Here is a 22,192-nt window from a genome sequence, read left to right as displayed (position 1 = left end):
GGTAATTGTTAGAGGCAAATTTACTGTGCTTGGTGCGAAACTCTACAGTTCTTTATAAAGCGAGAAATCGGTGCTTCTTGAACTGTTGCATCATAATTCGGTTTCGTTCCCTTATTGTCGGGACAGAAGCAGAAGTGGGCCGAAATTAAAGAAATAATACCGTGCCAGCGCCTGATGTCGTTTCAATGACGCAAAGTTTCTGATGGTCTTTTTCTTAATTATTTCTTTAGAAAGGGTACTGCCTTCTTTTCAACGCCACTCTCTGTTTCCAAGGACGCTAACGACCACGTGCCGAAACATCGTTTCCGTAACGACTTCGCTAACTGTAGCGAGCGAGCGATTCAGCGCATCCATTTGGCATTGCTTCGTCTTCATCAATTATTCTTCAACGGCTGTTTGCAGTGAGTCAGGACACACGTGCGTGCTTCTTACTTTAGACTTGGCAAACAATTTCACATATATCACGAGGTTTACACGTGAAGGCAGGACGCGAAACTCATTGTTCGAATTGGAGTTTCAAGCGTTGAAGCTGCACCAGAACTATGAGGGGCGACGTAGTGGAGGGTTACGTACTAACTGGCTTGGCATAGCTTCGCCCAGGAGGCTGCGAATGCTTCGGGTCCACGGCTTCTTAAGGAACGGATCATCTTGTGCACTCGCTATAGAAGTTGAGTATGTTGCGCCATCGTGCCAGTGGTGGCACGCGCAGACGTCATTGTGGTCCGACTGACAGTTGCCGGCAGTAGTCGGAGAATATAAAGAGCGGTGCTGATTGACCTCCGAATGAATCACGGAGACGTCGAAGACAACACTCTGATTTGCTAAAAAGGGGAAGCAGACGTTCGCTGCTGATAAATGAATGAACATTTATTTCATAAGGATGGCGCAATGGCGTAAGGGGGAAAGGGTGTGGAAAGGAACGAAAGATGATGCACATTCAAGTTTCGGGCTCGTGAAGGTTTGTGTTCGTCACGGATGCCTGCCAGTTGCGGGCAAGTTCAGATATAAGTACAGCACTCTATCAGTTCGAATAATAGTCTGCCATTATTTTTCGTACAGTCTTCTGACACATATAAAATCCCCGTACGACGCAAAGGACCATACAGTTGCACGTATATCCTAAATTAATAAAATCCCCGATTGCTTTCAAGAATGAGAAAGCAGGTTAAAATTTGTCATCGTTGCTGAGAGCGGTCGTACGCGTACAACCACTAACATACATTAACAAAAACCTTTACAGGTTAATTTATAGTTGCTTTTTTTGTGTGCGAGAGCACCAAATGGCTGATAAGGGACGGAATGTCGTAAGAAGTGCTTCGAAGTGCGGAACTAGGAAACGAAGTTTAGGGACTTTATTATAACTACAGAAAGAGGCTTAGAAAAATAGACGTGAAAGATACTGAGTATTACCTTCCTCTTTACTTTCTGCACTTGAGCGTTGATTCAGGACTGAGTCGCCTGCTTGCCCACTGAAGCTGAGTTAGAAATAAAACACCGGGACGTTACCTTCGAGGCCGAAACGCAAAGATAAGAATAACTCTGGATTTCTTCGCAAATTTAACTCTTGAGAGTAGGGAAGTCCTCATCTTTGGAAAATTACTTGAGTCAGAACCTCTGTACCATGTACCCTTGGTGAACTTGCTCAAAAGCGATCCTGGAAGCGTGGGTACAGAATACCAGGCGCTCTGCCGCTGTCGATTAAATTATTCAAGCAGCAAATGCGTAACTGGTGTTCAAGTTGGATGTTTAGTAATTAAACGATACAAACGGTGGTCGTAGGCGGTCAAGGATATGGCACCGTTACTTTGGTTTGTAGCCGTGCCATTAAGCGATTCAGATGCAGACTTGTTCGCTGCGTTATAAGTGCTCTACAATTCACTCCCAAACGCAAGAAAAACATGTGCAGTATGTTCTTACTTCCCGAGGCGTTCCCTGCCGATATTTTCTGAAGAGAGGAAAAACAAAATTGATCTGTACAGATCTCGACGCAGATGGGCAGAGTGAGAGAGAGCGGGAGATGAAACTTGATTTGGAGCGGCCCATGTACGGGCTGCCGGAAAGGGGGTTCTGGTGGGCCTGGAAAGCTCTCAGCGGGGATTCGGCAGGAGTCAGGGCCCCGCACGTCGGAAATGTGCAAGGCGAGGCGAGTCCAGGGGATCGGGCGAAGATCCGATGGAGGAGTCGCCCAGCTTTCGAATCAGTATGGAATGTGTGCTGGTAGATGATTGTTTGGCGCAAGGACAAGTCCAGTAAGTATGTTTAACGTCAGGATAGTCACCACACACCTGACAGGGGGCAGGGACATTTCGGGCCATAATATAGTGAACAATGAGGTCACAAGGGAGGGAGAGAGTCTGCGCCCTCACGGCAGACCTTCGCGGCGTGTAAGATCAGAAGATCAGAATTGCGTAGGTCCTTCGGCTGTTCCATGCGTGCCTTGCGGTGAGCGGCGCGCTCTTCCTTAGGGCTGTAGCCCTGGAGCCAGGGTTTATGGTCTCTCGGGTTTCGATTCGCACGAGCGAGGGCATGAGCCCTTTCGTTTACTACAATTCCCCGGCGTACGGGGACCCATTTCAGAAAGACGTGCAGGTGACTGTGGGCTGCCATGTAACATGTCAGCTCGTGACGAGTGTGCGCAGGGAAGGCGTTAGTTGCGAATTCCCGGACGGCTCCTTGACTGTCCGTGCGGATTCTAATTTGGTCAGTTGAGTGGGATTGCAGCATGACAGAATAGGAAATGGCTTGCATTTCAGCAGCTGTAGAAAAAATAAGGTACATTAGAAAGTTGGCGGATGGTCTCTTCGCGCGGACCTACTGCGACAGCTGTGGATATGTTGTCCGTAAACGTGGCGTCTGATAAATATGTGCCACGTGAGAGGCTGGAAATACGGAGGTCTCTGCTTCGGCGCCTGCCGGAGTCTGAGGACGGGTTCATGTGACGTGGGATGGGTTTGACCGTTATTCGAGGAATTGTGTCCCATGGGGGAGGTGCTTTTTGTCGGGGAGAAAGGTGAGATGTCCCAAATCCTATATCAGCCAGGATGGTGCGGCCTTGGGTTCACGTCGGGAGCCTGTGCTGTTGGTAAGCGATGTGGGCGGCTACTATCTCCTCAAGGCTATTGTGGAGGGCAGTGTCGGCAAGGAGATAGTTTGGGACGTACATGAGCATGCTGAGCTCCGTGCGAAGGCATTTCCCGAGGGTGATCTCCAATTTATTGTATTGAGTTTTAGTGAGTTGAAGGTAGGGAAGGGCGTACAAATCTCTGGAAAAGATTGTTGCTTCTACTATCATGCGAAGCTCGTGCTCTTAGAGGCCTGTGTTGTGGCAGGTGACTGGACGAAGCATGTTATTGATTAAATTGATCTGTTTGATGATAGTTTGGTCCAAACTGGGCTCTTACCATCTTGTTGCCATATAATGCCGAGGATGCGGATGTGTGGATGTCGGGGGATTAGGTGGGCCTTGACAGTGAGGCTGATGGGGGTACGATAAACATCTGTTTGTTTCCTGCTCTTATTAAGACGAACGATGTATTCTGATTTTTCAGGGGAGCATTACAAGTCCACGGATATTTCATGAGCTTGAATAATATCCGAGGCATCCCGGAGCGTACGTTCCTAAGTATCCGGACTGCCTCGGAAGCTCCAAATTGTGATATCGTCGGCATAATTGACACAGCGGAGATCTGGAAGCGCAAATAATTTAGAGTGCAAGGGTTTTCATAGTGAGATTGAACAGAATGGGCGATAGGATGCAGCCTTGGGGCATAACACGGCGTATAGAGAAGGGGGCTGGCGGTTGGTTGTCGGGTCCAATGATGCGGGCAGTGCGATTGGATAGAACGTCTCTTATATAATTGAGTAGGCGTGTGCCGGGCCCGAGTTTATTGTAGGTTTGGGGGTATCCAGATCCAGACATGAGCAACGTTATCCAAAGGCCACTTCGACGATAGTGAAGAGTTTTGCGGTGCTTGGGATTTCAAACACGTCTTCCTTAATGCGGAGCGCTATGTCTTGGGTGCTGCCATGTTTTCAAAACCCAGCCAGAGGATGAGGGAAGTGGTTTCCGACCTCTACATGTCATTGGAGGTGAGTGGAAACCATTTTCGCCATTACTTTGCCAACACAGGAGGTTATCGATATTGGCGGTGAGATGTTTGAGTGGCGCCCCCTGGCTCCTGACACCAGCTTAGAGACTCGTGCTGCCGTCGTCTGCAACACTCCGCTTGTGAGAAGCAGCAGTGCATGCCTGTGCTAGAAACCGCCCGTCCTGATTCTTTTGTGCATTAAAAAGAGCATTTTTAGTACTTTAGTTCTTTTGCCAGCTTCTGACATCTCCGAATAATTTCAAGCTGGTACCCGCACAAGTTTGCAATACCCATGGAGAGAGAGAACAACTTTCTTTAGAGCATCGGTCAAAAGCTCGTGTGTTATAACTCGCACTTTCTGGCTTATTCGTACTTTGTAGCTTAATTTCTAAAGTATTTTTGAGATGCACTTATGAAGACTCAACAGTCGAATGCTACGCACTAAGCAGCAATCCCCTACACACGCCTCGCTCATCAGGAAATAAAACGGCTGTATTCTATTTCTTTCATTGCTGTTGACTTCTTTCAGGTGAATGTTTTTTCTGTGCCCCACGAATTCATTTTTCTGCACCGTCACAAACGTCTTATCAGCAGGTTTCTGAATGTTTGGGAGGCTCACAAAGTTCATGTAGATATTTTCTTAATGCTGAATGGCATACATTTCCTTCTTCAGAAATTGGATTTCGTTTTGGCTGTGTGCAAGAAGGTGCATATCCGGAGCGTGCGTTCTTTATTCACATGCCAATTCAACGAGAAGGTTCGTGCAACGCCACCGCGAAACGGCACAATGTTGCCCAGTGTATTTTGTGCCCCGAATTTCTATCGTAACCATCGCTATCATAATGAACTGACTCTCAACCCGACAGGTTATGACATGATTATGGTGTTCAAGGCTTGATATGCTCGCTAACGAACGCAATAAATAGTATGTTTGCCGGTTTCCGGTAGAACGAGAATCGGAACCGAAGAATATGACCAGGCAGGTCTTTATTGTTTTCCAACCCTTTCAGGCGTAAGGAACAAATCCTGGCCTACTCGGGATGGCGATCCGTGAACTGAAGAAAATTACTCTAGCTTTCTTGTTCTTAACTGAGGACCGTTCTCCCTCTCCTCCTCTTCCTCATCTTGAGTGCAGTTGCACTATAACGCATATCTGAATATTGGGAAGATATGGCTTTTGGAAGTGTATCGTGAATATCCATCCCTCCAGGTCTGAACAAACATAGTCTGGTATTCTGAGTCCTTCCTCCACTCGGGCCTCCAGTAAAAGAAATCCTTGAAATCGATTTTCCTTTGCATAAGCACTGCGCAGTCCTCCCCTCAGCCGAGTGGAAGTAGCAAATGGTGTGGAGGAGGGACTCCGAATACGGCCCACGTGTTACTGCATTTTTACAGTACACGTGACTGCCATCCGCGAGTGTGTGTGTGCGCGAGCGTGCGTGCCCGCGTGTGTGTTTGTATGCCCGTGTGCGCGTGAGTGCGTGTGTGTGTGTGTGTGTGTGTGTGCGTGTGTGCGTGTGTGCGTATGTGCGTATGTGTGTGCTATGGCGGCAACATTTTTTGGCGGGCACCTACAGAAATGATGGAAACCGACAAACACTAGCTCCTCTTAGTACTGACTGTTTACACTCCGTACTCACTTTTATGAGGGCAGAAAAGCAGTAATTAAAAATGGTTGTGTCATTCCTAACTCTCTATGATTTGGTTTACACCTACCAATACCAGAAGAGGAAAACCACGATTACTTTGTGAATTAAGCGGTTATGGCACCGTGCCCTGTATTGGCCTCGAGGACATACCGTGGCGCCACCTACGAGTGACGTCACTTGTAGGACGCTGAATCGTGTTGTCGTCTGCTACAACACATTTTTTTTGTTGTGTTTTTTTGTTGTGGCCACCGTTTCGCCCGCTCCTTGTGGATTTGATGCAAATTACCAAAAAAGTCTGTAAACCTAATAATTCGGGCAAGCAATCAGCGACTCGCTTGTTCCCGGCGACACCGCCGCGTTTTGGTAGTTCCTACCATCGCGGCCCACAGCTCCTACATACGCAGCCAGCTAACGCCAAGGACGATGGAACTGATGCCGAGAAAAGTACGCTGTAAACTCATTATGAAATACTTGTTACGGGACGTGTGTGCAAGCAAACACCTTGTAACAGCGACGGAAACGCGCCGCTCACTTATGATCTCACCGCGTGAACTGCTCGTATTGCCTGGTAAATGAATGACGCGAGAACGGGGATCAGATTGCTTCGCCGGACATGCTTAAAAGTATTGTTATGGTCTGCAGTTTGGCTTAATCAGTGCCTATTTCCCCTACGATGTTTTTATAGTCATGCCCGGATTTGATTAACGATCACTGCGGTAGTCTGTACTCTGCACGGCTCATGTTTATTTTTAGCGACTTGTCCGCAATGTATGAACGGTATAAACGCGCGTTTTTAACGCCTTCGAGCGGGTTCGGACAAGGCTATATTTAGTTTTCATTAGGTGCTCGGCGTGGTCATTTATAATTGCAGCGTGTTTTGTATGTTTACAGTAAGCCGGCATTTCTCAAGCATCAATTTCGAAACTCACGACTGCTCACAGAAGGCGAGGCTGCGTACGAGGTGAAACACGTCGTTAATTATTTCGGGTAATGGGGATACTTAGAATAGGAGAACCGAGCGTTGGGGGCCTCCAAGAAGTTAGAGGAACCCAAACGCAACACGCGCGTGCGCGACGGGAGGGCCTTCGCCAACAGCTCGCAGCCGGCTTCAGATGCACGTAATCGGATGTCGGGAACTTTAAGCTTGACGACGCAACAGATATTTCATCGCCGTGAGACTTGCGAGTGACAGTCCCTAACAGAACGTTTCACTGCGCTGGGAACTCTGTAAGCGCGGTGATTTCCGTTAAAGCGATCGAAGATCAAGATACTTGCACGGCCGCGGCCGATTCTTGGCCGCTCGCCGCACCGTACGTGAACGGGCCGGCGCTGCCGGGACCGACCTCCGCGGCCGGTCGGCGTAAATCGCGGCAGATATTTGAGCATCGCTTTGAAAACCACAGCTGATGACACTACCTATCAGAATTTTTAATCACACTAACATCCACTTTGACCAATCTGGAACTTCTTTTCAACGACTTGTGTGATTTTAAAAAACGGTGCGAGCAGTTAACGCTTCACGGTTTTCTGCTTTATACATTTCTTGCAAACAAGGGAAATCTAGAAACTTCACTCGGCGATCGTCGTAGTCCACATTGTTGGTCGGGGAAATGCGCTTCGGTCGCATGCGTAATACACCACCCCGCTCATGGTGTTTACGGATTTTGGAGCTGTCCCCAGTCGTGTCCCCAGCTGTCCCCAATTTTCGAGCTGTCCCCAGTCGTGCAGATGGTCCGGTTAGGAGTGGGAATTGTTGACTGTCCCCAAAGGGTGCCAATTTACTGCCTAGTAGCACCACACAATCGTACCCCACATAGTATGAGGACAGTTGAAATCACCGAGTAGGAGGAGAGTATCGCGAGCGCTCGCAGCAAGGATGAGAGAGAGAGAGAGAGAATGCTCTTTAATGTGAACTGGTGAGGTCAGCCCTGCAAGGGACAAGGCTTGCTACACCAGATGGGGGGTGACTACGTTGATGAGTGGTGCATATCAGACATCAGGGTTACAGCAGGAAGAAGACAAACATGAAGCGTTAAAAAAAGAAAAAAAAAGAAGGACAACAAAAACAAGAGAATGCTGGGTGTGTAACAGAGGCAAAGGGGCTGAAGGTTGGTTGGAGCTCCAGAACATGTTGATGATCGTGAGTCGATCGTCGCCTACCAAAGTGGTGACTGGTTCGTGCGCGGGTTTATTAAAATGAGTCGTGTCATTTTGGGTGGTAGGGAAGTCTTTGCGCACGCAGGTGAGTGTCATGGTAGGCGTGACGCTGGTATTTGCGATGCCTCGGCGACGATGGGTGATACTTGGTTGTGAAAACACCTCATAGCCGTGGAGTGGGAATGATCCTCCAGGTTTTTGAATAACCAAGATATCTGCGTCCGTACCAGTAAGGGCTACGTGCTGTAGGAGAACGTTTATCTTCGGAGCCCACTACAATTCCATTGCCAGACTAAGCGGGATTCAAAGAGATGGGACGGTTTGGAGCCAATGTCGCACCATTAATTTGCCATACAATCGTAATCTTCTGCCGAGGTTGGTGTGCGTTTATGTGGAAACGTAAGGCTAGGATGGACAAATGCATGACAAATGCACATTGAATTCAAATTTGGCAGTACTTAATTTTCAAGCTTAGTGGCGGAGGCGCACTACAAACTTGTGCAGAAGACAAAACACGGGACTTTCTGATATGCTGTTCCTCCCAATTTTGACTTAAATAGCTTAAAGAGACATGGAGGAAAATAGGTTTATTCCAGCAGGCGAACCTTGGGCTGTCGTTTCACGCTTGGTTTGCTAACTTGGTGATGCTGTTGGGATGGCTTAAGAACAGCGGTGTGAAGTTAGAAAACGGCGATTGAGGATCCTTTATGACATCAGCTGAGACAAAACTTGCGGTCATGTAGTCACCTAAGCGCTCAAACTTCATGAAATTCGTTTTGTAATAGTTCTGACATAAGCCCGTGCATTTACATCAGAATGGAATTCGGAAATGTTTAAAATCCATTGTGAACTATCTAAAACCAGTAAATGGCGCCCATCACAATGATATACTCGCCTTAATAATTGATTGCACTATGTTTTCCCCCCAGAAGATCTTAACGAACATGAGAGCTACAGAGCTTTCGCACGAAAGCTGGCTCTGCCGCAAACTCTATTGCCTCTCGGACGAAGCCACGAAAAATTACCGCCAAATTTTACCACTAGCAGCTTCTCTGTAATATGCATCAGTATTGCAAGCTTAGAAACATGCGAGGATCAGTCGAAGTCGACGCGACGCGCTTGACACTATCGAAGATAATGTTGAGACTGCGAGACAGCGCGTGTGGACAAATTACCTCTCGGTACTTCTAAACAACTGTTACTCAAGTGACCACGACGTCCCTCGGCCTAATACGCAGCCTCTGCACAGCATGTGCACAGGCTGCAGGGGAAGAGCAAGAACCTCGTCTCTTACTGCGTGTCGTCCGAGCCAAGTTCGATAAGTTCTCATGTAGCCCTTTTGAAAGAAAAGTAAGTCCTTTGATGTTACTGAATATTCACATATACGTTCGTTTGAAGTTTGAGAACTTGTTTTTCACAAAAGGTATCGACTTGCGCGAAGAAATTGTTGTGGCTGAAATTTCAGCTTTTTTTCCACGAAGAACACGAGACCGAATCTGCGTGGGTGGGCTTGTTCTCCGACTTGAGTCTACCCGACCGTAGGTCGCATACGAGGTCGTATACCAGTGTACCTCGTTTCCTCTAGATACCCTCAATGAAGAAACCGCTGAATGGCTACCATACTTTGATTGAGGTGTTGCTTATTTTCCCAAGAACGTTCATGCTGCACTCGCCAACAGAGCGAAAGGTTAGGTTGAGTAGTCAGGCGGGACAGATCACGACTGTATAGTTACGTGCTGCTCCCCACTTCGTCAAAGACGGCACTTCCATCGATGCCCAGGGAAACATCGCTTACGTTCGGTGTAATGTACTCGTATCTTTTCTCATATTTTTCTGAAAGGAAGGAGGGGAGCAGGGTTAATGAAGTAAACTGATTGAAGGCTGACGTGATAATTAAGAGAGGCCACTAACATGATCGATTTTTTTTCTTTCGCCTTTCGGAGATTTTGATTACGCTGGTGTTCGGTGCACTGCGCACGATGGTCACAGCCGTTATATTTGTATAACCTGACCGCGCGCAGGGAGAGGCAGCAACTCGTATGCACGCCCGAAGGGGGAAAGAACGCGAGGGATCATTTTGTACGCGCCCTGGTCGCTCATAGCTGCTGATCCGTAACAGAAAACGCAGCGACGCCTCATTAATCTCGCACGCATCACCTCGCACAGTGCGCATCGAGATCTTTAAACCGTATCTTCCCACAGACCAAGTATAATGTGGTTACCACGCTGAAATGCTTGTCACTTTCTGTTCGCGTACACTTTTTTGTTCTATGCGAAACCGTTTTGTCCGGCTTTTTGGCTCATCGAGATAAGGCCGCTTTGTGAACAGCGCTCCTACCATTTTGAGTGTTAATTTGGCTGTTAGAATACACATTTCATGTTCCCGTAATGACAACCTTGCGTCTTGCCTGCAACTGAAAAAACCCGTAAATTTGCTGGCATTCACAGATTCACGTTAGCTTATGGGATCAGCCGAAGCGACAAAATGTAAAACTGGTTCATATCCGTGACGCTTGAAAGGAGCCGCGTCAGAACAAAAAGCGAGAAGAGAGAGAGAGAGAGAGAGAGAGAGAAAGAGAGAGAGAGAGAGAGAGAGAGAGAGAGAGAGAGAGAGAGAGAGAGAGAGAGAGAGAGAGAGAAAGAAAGAGAGAAACACTTTATTACAGAGCAAAATAAAGATATTACCGTTATCTTTTTACATCAATAGAACATGACGTCGCTCTTCGAGAGGGAATTTTGTGTCTACGTATTGACGGAATCATAATTTTGAGGCTATAGGGTGTGTCGACGCATTCCGGTGCTGCTGGTTATAAACACTTTGTGCTGCCGCGAAAATGTTAGAAGTAACAAAAATGCTTTTTGGTTCCTGAAATTGTCTACTAATGCGGAAACACTCTTACGCCGCTTCTGTTTTTCGCGACCCTTACGCTTTTGTGGGTGGCATTCTGTGTGTTAGTTTTTCTTTTCCGTGTTTTTTTTATATAACAGCGTGAATGTGCTCGATTAGATAGACCTTTGTGATTTTTTTTTTTCATCCTGAGCGTTCTCTGAAGAAAAAAGGACGACTTTTGCTTTGTTTAGAATATGTCTTGTTGTGCTGGTTTTGTTTTGCTTTTTAACGGGAATTTACATTTGCACTGCTACAACGTTTAAATGTCCGGGCATCCCCTGTTACGAATTTTTCTGCCGATATTCATTTTGGGCAGATTTTTGTGCACTTTTTGTGCAGAAAAAAGGCGTTACATGCACGGTTGATACTTTTCTGCTGCTTGTACAAACTATCCTCCTTCCCAACATGACGCCCCTGCTTTCCCCCGACGAGACGTACCCACAAAGGCGTGACGTGTCAGTAACGTTATACGTTGTGGATCGAGGGCGGGGATTAGTTTTTTCTTTCATATGAATACTGCTTAAAGTGCCTGCTAAGGACGAATGCATCTCTTATTTGTACTTCCGAGCATTACAAAATAACTCAGAATCTAAGAATTATGTAAGCCACAAATAGGACACCTACAAGTCCACCTTGATGCCGGTTAACTTGGTTACGACAGAAAAGGATTATGCAAAATTGAATTGAATAAACGCAATTTTTCAACAGCGGAGCTGTTGTACAAGCCTTAAGTTCGTCGTTGCAGGAAAAGAATACAAAGCAAATGTTGGGCGCTCGTCAGCACGTGCCTCGCGGTGACCGCCTAGTCCCCGGATCGTGCAGTGGCTTTAGCAATTAAAAAAAAAACTCCAGCACGAATGCTAAAGGTGAAAAGACACCATGCTTGGGAGAGGTCACCGCGGCCGTCGCATTCTCCAGAAGCCATTATGAATAATTGGAGGCACTGCTACGAGTGTGCCAATCCTTTCAGAGACGACTTGCAGATCCCGCCACCGCGGCCACGAGTCGATGACGAAGAGCCGGGGGACGTCTACAATGCTGAGGATGACTTCGCATCCCCCACTCCCCACGAAGAAGACCACGACCTCTTTGATGCATATGACCACGATTACTAGCACCGCAACTACGCAAGTAAAATATGATACTGAAACTTAACTATTTGTCCGGCAACGGTCCCCTACAACAGCTTCGCCATTCAAGGCCATGAGAGCAAGCTTCCCTGCATTTGTTCGTCGTTCTCTTACGGCAGGACCATGTGCCTGTTGCTGGTGGAGTGGCCCTTGGTCCACCGCTATGCTGGGTTGCGCCGCCTGCTCGACACGCTGTACCAGAGAACGTTCTTCCTGCTCGTCATCGCAGGTTCACACCTGCTCCCACTGTGCTGCACCCGGATGTTGTATGTATGCTGTTAGTGGAGATTGTCTGCATTATCACGTGATGTGGTGCAGTGTGGTCGCGTCACCGCACCATGGGCGTGTGTGTTTATATCTGCTTTATGAACCCACTTATGGACATGTACGTTTATATTTATTCGAAAGATGCAAACAGGAATAGGCACCCACTTGGATTTATCGTCATGCTATCGCCTCTTCTTTGTCGAGTTGTTTGTGCAGTACTGGAAAATTGTTTCCTAGTTCCTCTGTAGCGTTCCAGTGTGTCAGCGTAATACCCTTGTCAAAAGTGCCTATTTAAGTGGACTACAAGAGAGTGCACTCGGCTAAAACGTCATTTTGGCGCAGATAAACGGCAAACGCGAGTGACACTTTCTGCGGATGTGTTCCCAAAACACACTTTACCGGGGCTGGCTCTACAAGGGAGTAATCTCGTCAGCAGGTTCTGAAAATCAGGATAAATAAGCCTGAGTGCACTCGGCGTAAGTGCACGCTTGACAGGGGTATACGTGAATGGTACTGGGATGAAGTTGGACTCAGGGACTCAATTTGAGGTCGCGCGGTTCTGTGCGCCTTCTCACGCCACCCCGTCCACCCTGCAGACTCCTTCTATATCCAACCGTGTCCCGGTATCCACACTATTACGTGCTTGCTTGTTAACGTCGTTTTCGGGATATTATAGAAGCCTTTAGCGGCTGGATTCCCTATACTACGGCTGGGGCAGTTTATGCAGGCTAGCTTTGAGTCCGTTAATATTGTTATGGACGTTTCTCGAAGCGTACTATGCGCTATGCCACAACCAATGGCTGCCTCCTCCGCCAAAAAACTGAAGGACGCTCACACTAACGGGTAAGACTTGAAGGTAGCGAAGCTGTACGCAACCTTCACGACCATCACGACGGTTTAAGTCCACGATTGCAGCCGGTTTACCTCTTCTTCGCTGCCGCAACGACCTTTACTGCACCATTGTTAGTATAAGCGTGAGCTTCGTTCATATTCTTTGGAAGTGATATTCATTGGACATCACCTAGGAGGGGCATGACGTATCTTGAGGCGCTCACACACGAGCGCTCGGCATTTTCTTGTTTTTTAACTGCCGGGCGGTCGCTGCAATCTTGGCCAATCTCCCCAAATGGGTATGCATGGCTTGGCAAACGTGCGCCGCTAGGCGGTCGCAGCGAGGCACCTACACACGAGCGCTCGGCATTTTCTTGGTTTTTCTAACTGCCGGTTGGTCGCCGCGAGGCACGGGCTCGATATTTTCTTGGTAGTTTTAACTGCGCACAGGAAAAATTACGATTGGCTAAAAAGGGGCACTATTAAAATAGCGGTATAAGTTCCATTAGTTGAGGTCCCGGCAAGTCATCTAATGTGTAGATATGGCATTCGTGACCTCCAAAATTACCTAATAGGTGCAGCAATGCCCACGTCCTCGCGATATAGATAAGTTATAGCCGCAGTTTTTCTATTCCACTGGAGGGATTGCGGATGCTCTAGTTCTCGCACTATAGTTTGGCCTCCATTAAACGCAACGAATTCGGTCGCCCCAAACTCATGAAATTGCCGAAAAAGGTCTTCGCTTTCGCGTATGAATTAAGCAGGAAGAACGGAGTTGAATATTGTCGTTAACGAACGGGCTGGCTGCAATGGTTAGTAAGGCGTTCTCCGGAATGACAGCTGACGCGCGTTTAGTTATTGGGCCACAGTATCGATCATGTTGCATCTTTCACTCCGTCGCGGAAGTGTCTAGCGTTACTGATGGTCGTCGATGAGCTTCCTGTGTTTTGCTCCACGGCCCAACCGTGTTCGTGCAATTTTCGTACGGCATAGTATGGCTGCCCCGTATAATGTTACATCTGCCGCCAGGACTTCTACTATTTTGCGGGGATGAAGCGCGTTCTGTGAATGTCATGTTACGTACTTTGGTGGCGGGTGTTTTCGGAGAAATGGATGCGCTGAAAGGCGAACCGGTCGCGCGAGCGACCGTGGCGCGAGGAAGCGGAAAGCACTGGCGGAGAAGTGACTGAGATGGACATTAATCTTGACAAGGAACAGAGGCTGTGGTGCGGTTATCACTTCGCTGTTGCGAAAGGGTAGCAGCATGCAGATGCGTGCGGGGGAAAATAAAATTCGACCAACTTAGACGCTTTTGTTTTGCAGGTTTTAAATACATGCGCGTACCGTCGATCGGCTTCAATTTGTTTCAACTTTCGAAGTTTTACTTCGAAGTTTTACTAAAAGCCAAGCGGTGACATATTTGTCTTCACTCGCGGTTCTGATCGCTCACTACAAATAGACCCGTGAGAATTTAAGGGGAAACTGCTTGCGTTGCGACAGCTGTCAATAGTCATGTAGAGTGCGTCTTTCTCGGAGGCGTGCGTGCGTGGCCCGATATGCGTCGCTATATGTCCATCTCGTCGGTAGGCATGCATACACAAGAATAGCCCGTAATGTGTGTGTATATATATATATATATATATATATATATATATATATATATATATATATATATATATATATATATATATATATATATATATATATATATATATATATATATATATATACAGAAAGTTAGGTCGGCAGTCTACAACGCCAAATTAGGCATCGGGGTGTTGTTAGGCTCTTTTTTTTACTATGGTTAGTGAAGTTAACATTTTTTAAATATACGTAAGAAAGAAAGAAGATCACGCGCCGCCCAGAGTGGGCCCCGAACCCACGCCTTTCGATTTGACCTCGAATGCTTTACCAATTTATCTGGGCGACTGTGTTCTCCTTCACTTTCTGGGGTATTTATATTTACTAGAGCTATCTGACGCTGACTACACGGGGACAAAGGGACCTTCTTTTCAACCCCCGGGGCGTGACTCGAACGTCTACAGCCTGTCATGAGCGGGTAACTGGCGGGAAACCCTCTTATGCTACCTTGGCGTCAAGGCTACCAGAACCGTAACCCTCGCTAGGCTCTCGCAGAATAATATAGTTAGGAAATCAGGGGCTTGTTGAGGAAATACGGACGCAATCTACAGCGCGAAAGGAGGCATAGGGGTGTTTTTAGGCTCTTTTTTTGACTACGGTTAGTGAAGTTGACATTTTTTTTAATATACGTAAGAAAAAAAGAAATAAAAACGCGCGCCCAGAGTGGAGACCGAACCCACGTCTTTCGATTTGATCTCGAAGGCCTTACCAATTCGGCTATCGGGGCGACTGTGTTCTCCTACACTTTTAGGGATACATATTTATATTTACTAGAACTGTATCTGACCCTTGAAGGTGATATATATATATATATATATATATATATATATATATATATATATATATATATATATATATATATATATATATATATATATATATATATATATATATATATATATATTGATATTACGTTTATTGACACCTGCAAACGGTCACGTCGTCTAGTCAGGCAGAGTCCGAGCTGTGCGAGCACACACTTTGTCTGGGCTGTGACTTTTGTCAACTCTCCCTGACCATGATCTATGTACATGTTCTATTATGACAGAGCGATGTTACGGCTGGGGTGATTCAGACATTTATGCTTATGTGATGAGTACGGAGTTGTGATTACGACCCAAAATGACTTCTTATACGGACTTATTTTTTGGGTGGTTCTCGGATACGTTGGTTAGGTCGGGGTGTGTGTGTGTGTGTGTGTGTGTGTGTGTGTGTGTGTGTGTGTGTGTGTGTGTGTGTGCGTGCGTGCGTGCGTGCGTGTGTGCGTGCGTGCGTGTGGGTGCATTTGTGTGTGTGTGCGCGTGTGTGTATGTGTGCGTGTGTGTGCGCGCGTGCGTGCGCGTGTGCGCGCGTGCGTGTGTACGTGCGTGCGTGCATGCCGGTGCGTGTGTGCGCGTGGAAACGACCAGCTGGAAAGAATGCTTATGAACTCTCCGACAATTCCCGCTTGAGAATTCACAGATTTTTTCTCCATAGCTTCAACCTGGGCCAAGCGAAGGAGGGCGCGTGGCGAAGTAGAGAACAGACAAGCGAGGAACGACTGTAGCCACGCAAACCGCCCAATGACGTGACGTGACCACCACCAGCAGCTGCGGAACGGGCCACATTGCCTCGGCCTCATCAACAGCGCGGCTCATGCGGGCAGCGGCAGTATCGCTTTTAGGGCACAAGGCATAAGTGCCCCATCGTGCGAAAAACAAACGGGCGTTATGGTCGCTGTCGTTGTTTTCCGACGCAGAAAATGGCCACCGATCTAAACGGTAAATAAAAACACATTGTAGTTCGCATTACAATTTAACCCAAGTGCCCAGAATAGGATCTGAGTGTTTTACCCCCGCGCTACCACAGCCCATTGCCAGGGGCCGAACAAAAGTTTGCCTAGTGCGTGCCGCTTGACAGGCGACCGTGACGTCACGCGAGTAAACCAGGTGCACGCCAGCCACGGAGAACTCTGTTGTAGGGAAGCCGTGGTGTGAAGGGTAGACAGTCTGCTTGTTGAATTTTTTTAGTGCCAATGTAGTGCTATTAGGTACCTCGACCGATTTTGTGAGCTGGAGTATAGAAGCCTCATTCACTATATAGTTCTTTTTCATTACGCCTCATTTATGACGCCTGCCATATCACCCAGTTTATTGCTAGCTTGCGCAAATGTTGATGCGTTAATGGAGGGTGGGGGGTGACAAGGGTTGGCGGCGCCCCCTTCCCAAAACAGAAAAAAAAGCCAGCAGTTCACGCGTGTTGCGTGTGAAAATTGGAATTCTGAAGTCTATATGCAATAAACTCCGCTTAAGAAATCAAAGAGGCCGTTAAAATTTGTCCGTGCTATCAGAGATTCGTCTTAAACGGGTGTTTTTTTTTTTTTTTTGCGTTGGAGATGTCCCAGGACAGCAAAAGTGGTGTTCTCCTTAACCGTGAATTTCGTCATGACTGGGTTCGTCTTAACGAGAATCTGCTGTATGTACCAGCCGTTGCACGGCCGTAACTAATACGGTCGTGCAAGGAACGGGTGAACGAAGTTCCCGTGAAAACCAACTGATACATACGTTCACAAAACCCAGGAAGCGGGATAATCTCTCAGAATCTTGCACGCTGTAATTTGAGCTTCGGTATCTTTCGTCAGCATGCGCGCGGTCTGCGCCTAAAAGTAGACATAATTTCCCTGCATAGTTACCGCACTTCAAACACTTCGGAAACATACCAAAGATATCTCTGACTATACTTTCCCCCTATGCTGAGTCAAACGTTTTGTCCTAATTGACACTCTTCATGAAGAGTTTTAGGGCTAATAGATGCCGGCAGACAAAAAAATTCCTCCTTTTGTCCCGGCCTAGCGGTGCCCGCACCATCATCTAACCTTTATCATTTTATTCCTCGGGTCGTTTGCAGTAGGCGGTTCGTAAGCGTAGTTTAGCGGAAAAAGAAAAGGGCGAGTTACGCAACTTGCCCTGAGCCTAATGCGGGCAGAGTCAAAGACTCTCTTTGAAGTAATTCTGTGGTTGAGTCGGGGCTCAGTGAACGACCGTCTTCTCACTTAATCATATATTCTTCAATTTGCTCTGTTATCGACGAGCTGCACGCTGCGTGGGCGAGCACATACGTCATTTTTCTCGTCGTAACGCGTAATGCCAGGGAAAGCGTGTCCAACAAACGAAAGCGCATTAGCGTGCACCACTCGCTTCATTTACTAGCTGTCGTGATATTGCCGGGGGCTCCTCTCCAGCTTAGTTTCTATTATTGGTGCATTGCGCAACTTGAAACTTTTGCAGACATTCATTCTATTCTTCCTTAACGCCATTCTTACGGCTCTTTTATTCGTGGAGCGTTATTAGGAGAGCACAAGTGTATAATTCGGCCGCAGAATTCCGAAACGCGGAGACAGGCACTGTCGGGAACAGATGCTCTTTCTTTCCCAGTGATACTATCAATCACCGTTCCCAACGCACAGCGTGGTGAAAAAGGCGAGCGAAGGGAACTCTAGCGGAAAACGAATTTCAAATCCTGCAAAGCAATAAGAAATAACCACGTGTAGCAAAAGCATAGAACCGATAAAGCCGTGTCTCTTTTATTGGAGCTGTTTTTGTTGTTGTAGCTGTTCTATTTGGACAGTGCCATTGTTAGCTATTGCGTAACAACAATCAATGTCTTCAGGTAATTACCCTTCTTTCCTAATGCTAGTCCATTATTACAACATCAAGTTGATGAATGGCCCAACTGGCTTTAGGGCAATTTAACTCGTTTCTAAAATGGAGAAGGCGTAGTATGTAATGTGTTCTTATTGAGAGAATTGAAGAATTTTTTTAAATGAGCCAAATCCACCTAAAGGGATTTGTTACCGGTCCTAAATTAAACGCCGTCAAAGCTGTTATATGACGTATTTCACATGACAGCTAGGGGAAGTTTATGGCCTCAAGTAATTAAAAATTATGCGGTGAATTCGAGCAATACCGGGATAACAAGTTGGTATTTGGCTCGTACTGGATTGAAACGCTCAAGTTGATACAGCATTCTTATTAAAGCTTTATTTAAATTGACTTTCAAGAATGGTGGGACGGATTTTTGGCGGGAAAGGCATTAAACATATCCAGTAGTGCTTCAAGAACAGTAAAACTATATATGGAGTGTAGGTTGCGGGGATTATAGAGGGGTAAAGTAGGTAGGTTGCTTTCCCACGCTATAGCAAAACCGGCGACGAGAAACACTAATCAGTATTTGTCTTCTCGTTTCGCCCAGCTAGCAAGCAATCTCCCACCCGGCGACTGCGCGCTGTACCGCGCCAGCCGCGGCAGGCCGTGGTTCAACGGAACAAAGGAAGTGACAAGTGTTTTCGCTCATTGACATTTATTACTGAATAATAAACATACAAAGAGCATGCAGGCTAGCTGGTTGACGGCGAAGATCTAGTTCCTCGTTTGGACACTTTAAGGGAATCGAGAGGTTCGAGTCACCGCGACAACAGTCATCTCCGGGGCGCCTCAGAACGCTCGCGTTTGCCTCGCTGCGACGCCGATGGCAGCCATTGTCGCCCTCCGCCTTTGTCTGTCTCCGCAAACAACGGACCAGTCCGCAGCCGGCCCTCGCAAGGCATGTTTGCTGAGCGCGATGGCCGCGGCGTAGGAAATAACTAGTGTGTGAAATGTAGAATCCCCCATCTGGCGCCCAACGTGGGGCCTTGTTTGCGGAGAAGAGCAGGAAGCACGGCAGCACCGTTTGTTCTGTCCTCGGAAGTTCCGAGCATAGAGAACAAACTTCAAGCCTGACTAATTGGAGTGAGTTATTAGCAGAGGTGAACTTTCCTGAGAGCCAGGCTAATTATTTAGTGCTGCGGCGTTTTAGTTTGTTAAGCGCCGAGTTTGCTGCAATCCTGTATACTCTAAAATTGGCCACGCGTAGTAAGCGTAAAACACGCTGCTTGGCGTCGCAAGCTTCTTTTTGAGCACCACGTGACTCAAAATACGTGCTGTTTTCTTCCTTCCAAGCGTGAAGCGGGTCGAGAACACCCACATTCACTTTATTTTACGCGTGATGCAGGATTGTATGCGTTTGAACCGGAAAAACCACGCCTAAGAAAATCCCGCGCCGGCGATCGCGCCTCCTTTCATCACGCAAATACATACCGGGATACACATGCCCAATGGTGCCGCGTGACGTGTTGCTGCATGCGGCTGTGACTCACGCTTCTTTTGTTTCTTTTTTTAACGTGAAGGCATGAAAGGCGGCGCTCGCTTCAGGGATTTTGGCGGGAAAACGGAGTTAGAGCCGTATGAGGCATCGGAGGAAGCATGAGCTTTGTGCGTCGTGTCTGCCTCCTATTAAAGTGTGTACTGTGCGGACTGCTCGCTTTTTTGCGGTAAAAATTGGCGAAGAAGGAACCACCTGATGAGTAACCTGACATCGACTTGTCCGAGGGGTGTGCCGCGCGGTAGGTGTGAGAACACCGAGTGTCGACTGTCGGGATTTCTCGCGCGAAACGGCGAACTCCACTTTTCTTGCCGGGTGGCGTTCTTACAGTGGGCAGTCAGCTGTCATGAACGGTCACTTGGAACATCCATGTAAGCTAATTATTTACTGATGTCTTGGCTCATGGTGTGCCTTAGAACTATTTTCGGAATAACCACGTTTTTAGTGTAATGTGTAGGTCTTCCTGTTGATCTCGGGACGTCGCATTAGTGTTAGGCCTAGTTCTCTTTGAAGCTCCTGTTTGACACGGGCCATGCGCTCGAGCGTGAAAGTTGACCAGAAAGAAGGAAGGAGTGCGTTTCTCGTTGTCGTGGCTGAAAGTCGTTTCTCTCGTTCTCCGTCCGCTTTCCGCCGGTCTCGGTGTCTCGCGTTGGGCATCTTTTGCTCGCTGGCGGTAAATTTCGCGGCCCCGCTCGCGGTTCTCGTCGCTGGCCGTTCTCGGGTGAAAAGGCGCCACACCACCGATGAAAGAGCCGCCTACTCTCTCCGTCCTCCGCAGAGCACCCAGAAAACGACGGAAAAAAATATTGTATACCGAAATTCCCACAGTCGACGTGCACATTACGAAGCATTGAAAATCGCGTCCCATTCTACAGAAACGGGCGCGTTTATGCTGCACATCGCGGCAGCAGTTTGTGTGTTGTATGACAGTTAGAGTGCATCATTCTACAGGATGTCCCAGCCGTCATGCACCAAGATTTTTAAAAAGAGGAATGGCTTAACGCGAAGAAAACCTAGTGCATATAGTTTCCTGGACAGTGGAGTAGCGGCCAGTAATTTATTTGTTAATGAAATTTAGTTATAACATTGTAATTAATTTTAGAACTTGAGAAGTACTGTCCCAATCATTAAAGTGTCAATGAGGCACTTGTAGGTGCTCACGAGAGACAGCTGACTGTGGCATTTTAAGCGACGTGCTTATTGTGTACTTATTTATTCTGACGGATAAAGAAAGCCCGCGAAATATAAAAAAATACCACGTGACTGCGCTTCAGCCTGTCTCATAAAGCAGTGCCCTCGAACAGGCTCCCTCAGAGTTGTAATGCAATAAAGGAGAGAAAGAAAGATGAAATCGCGACCTTGTTTGTGCCTTATCTGCCACATGCGCCTCGTGAAACTTTGAAACTTGCTGTTGCCGTTCCTTCTTTTCATGCCATTATAAAGGTAATGCGCTGTCTCTTTGGGCGAGTGACAGACGAAGCAATTGCGTTAATAAGGAATGGACCGCAGCCACATGGTATTTTTCATGTTTCGCAGGGTTTGTTCATCAGTCAAAATAAAGTAGTACACAATTAGTAAACCGCGGAGAATACTGCAGTTAGATGTTCCTCGTGGGCACCTGCAAGTGCCTCATTGACACTTTCGGGATTGGGACAGCACTTCTCGAGTTCAACAATTAATTTCAATTAGCTAATTAAATAATATTTACGAAAAAATTACTGGCCGCAACTCCACTGTACTGGAAACATTATGCACTAGGGTTTCTTGGAGTTACGCCATTGCTCTTTTTAAAAACCTTGGTGCATGACAGCAGGGACACCATGTATAACTATTATACTGAAGCCACTTCTTATCTATGCCAGGTTTCCCCCGTGGACATCTTTTGCCGGTGCACTGTATGAGGCGACCACAAGCAGCTGGTATGCTAAAGAACCCAGAGAAATGGGGAAGTTGCAACTGGACACGTCACTGGAAAAAGCCTTGGTAATGTGATTGTGTGTGTTACACAGAGGAAGTTACGTTTCCGTCTGCTTTTCGCAGCTGCTAGGATTTCTTCAGGTAGTAATTATACGTGGTAGAATCGATGAAATTCCATAGGCACCCGCCGCGGTGGCTCAGTGGCTAAGGCGTTGCGCTGCTGAGCACGAGGTCGCGGGTTCGATTCCCGGCCGCGGCGGCCGCTTTTCTGATGGAGGCGAAAAGCAAAAACGCCCGTGTGTACGAGATTTCGACGCACGTTAAAGATCCCCAGGTGGTCAAAATTAATCCGGAGCCCTCCACTACGGCGCGCCTCATCGCCTGTGTTTCGTCGGCGCGTTAAACCCTACAATCAATCAGAAATTCCATACGCGAATTGTTGAT

The sequence above is a fragment of the Haemaphysalis longicornis genome, unplaced genomic scaffold (assembly GCF_048455015.1).
Source record: "Haemaphysalis longicornis isolate Haplotype H1 unplaced genomic scaffold, Haemaphysalis longicornis Haplotype H1 scaffold_2, whole genome shotgun sequence".
NCBI classification, from domain to species: Eukaryota; Metazoa; Arthropoda; class Arachnida; order Ixodida; family Ixodidae; genus Haemaphysalis; species Haemaphysalis longicornis.
This window is presented reverse-complemented; position numbering follows the sequence as displayed.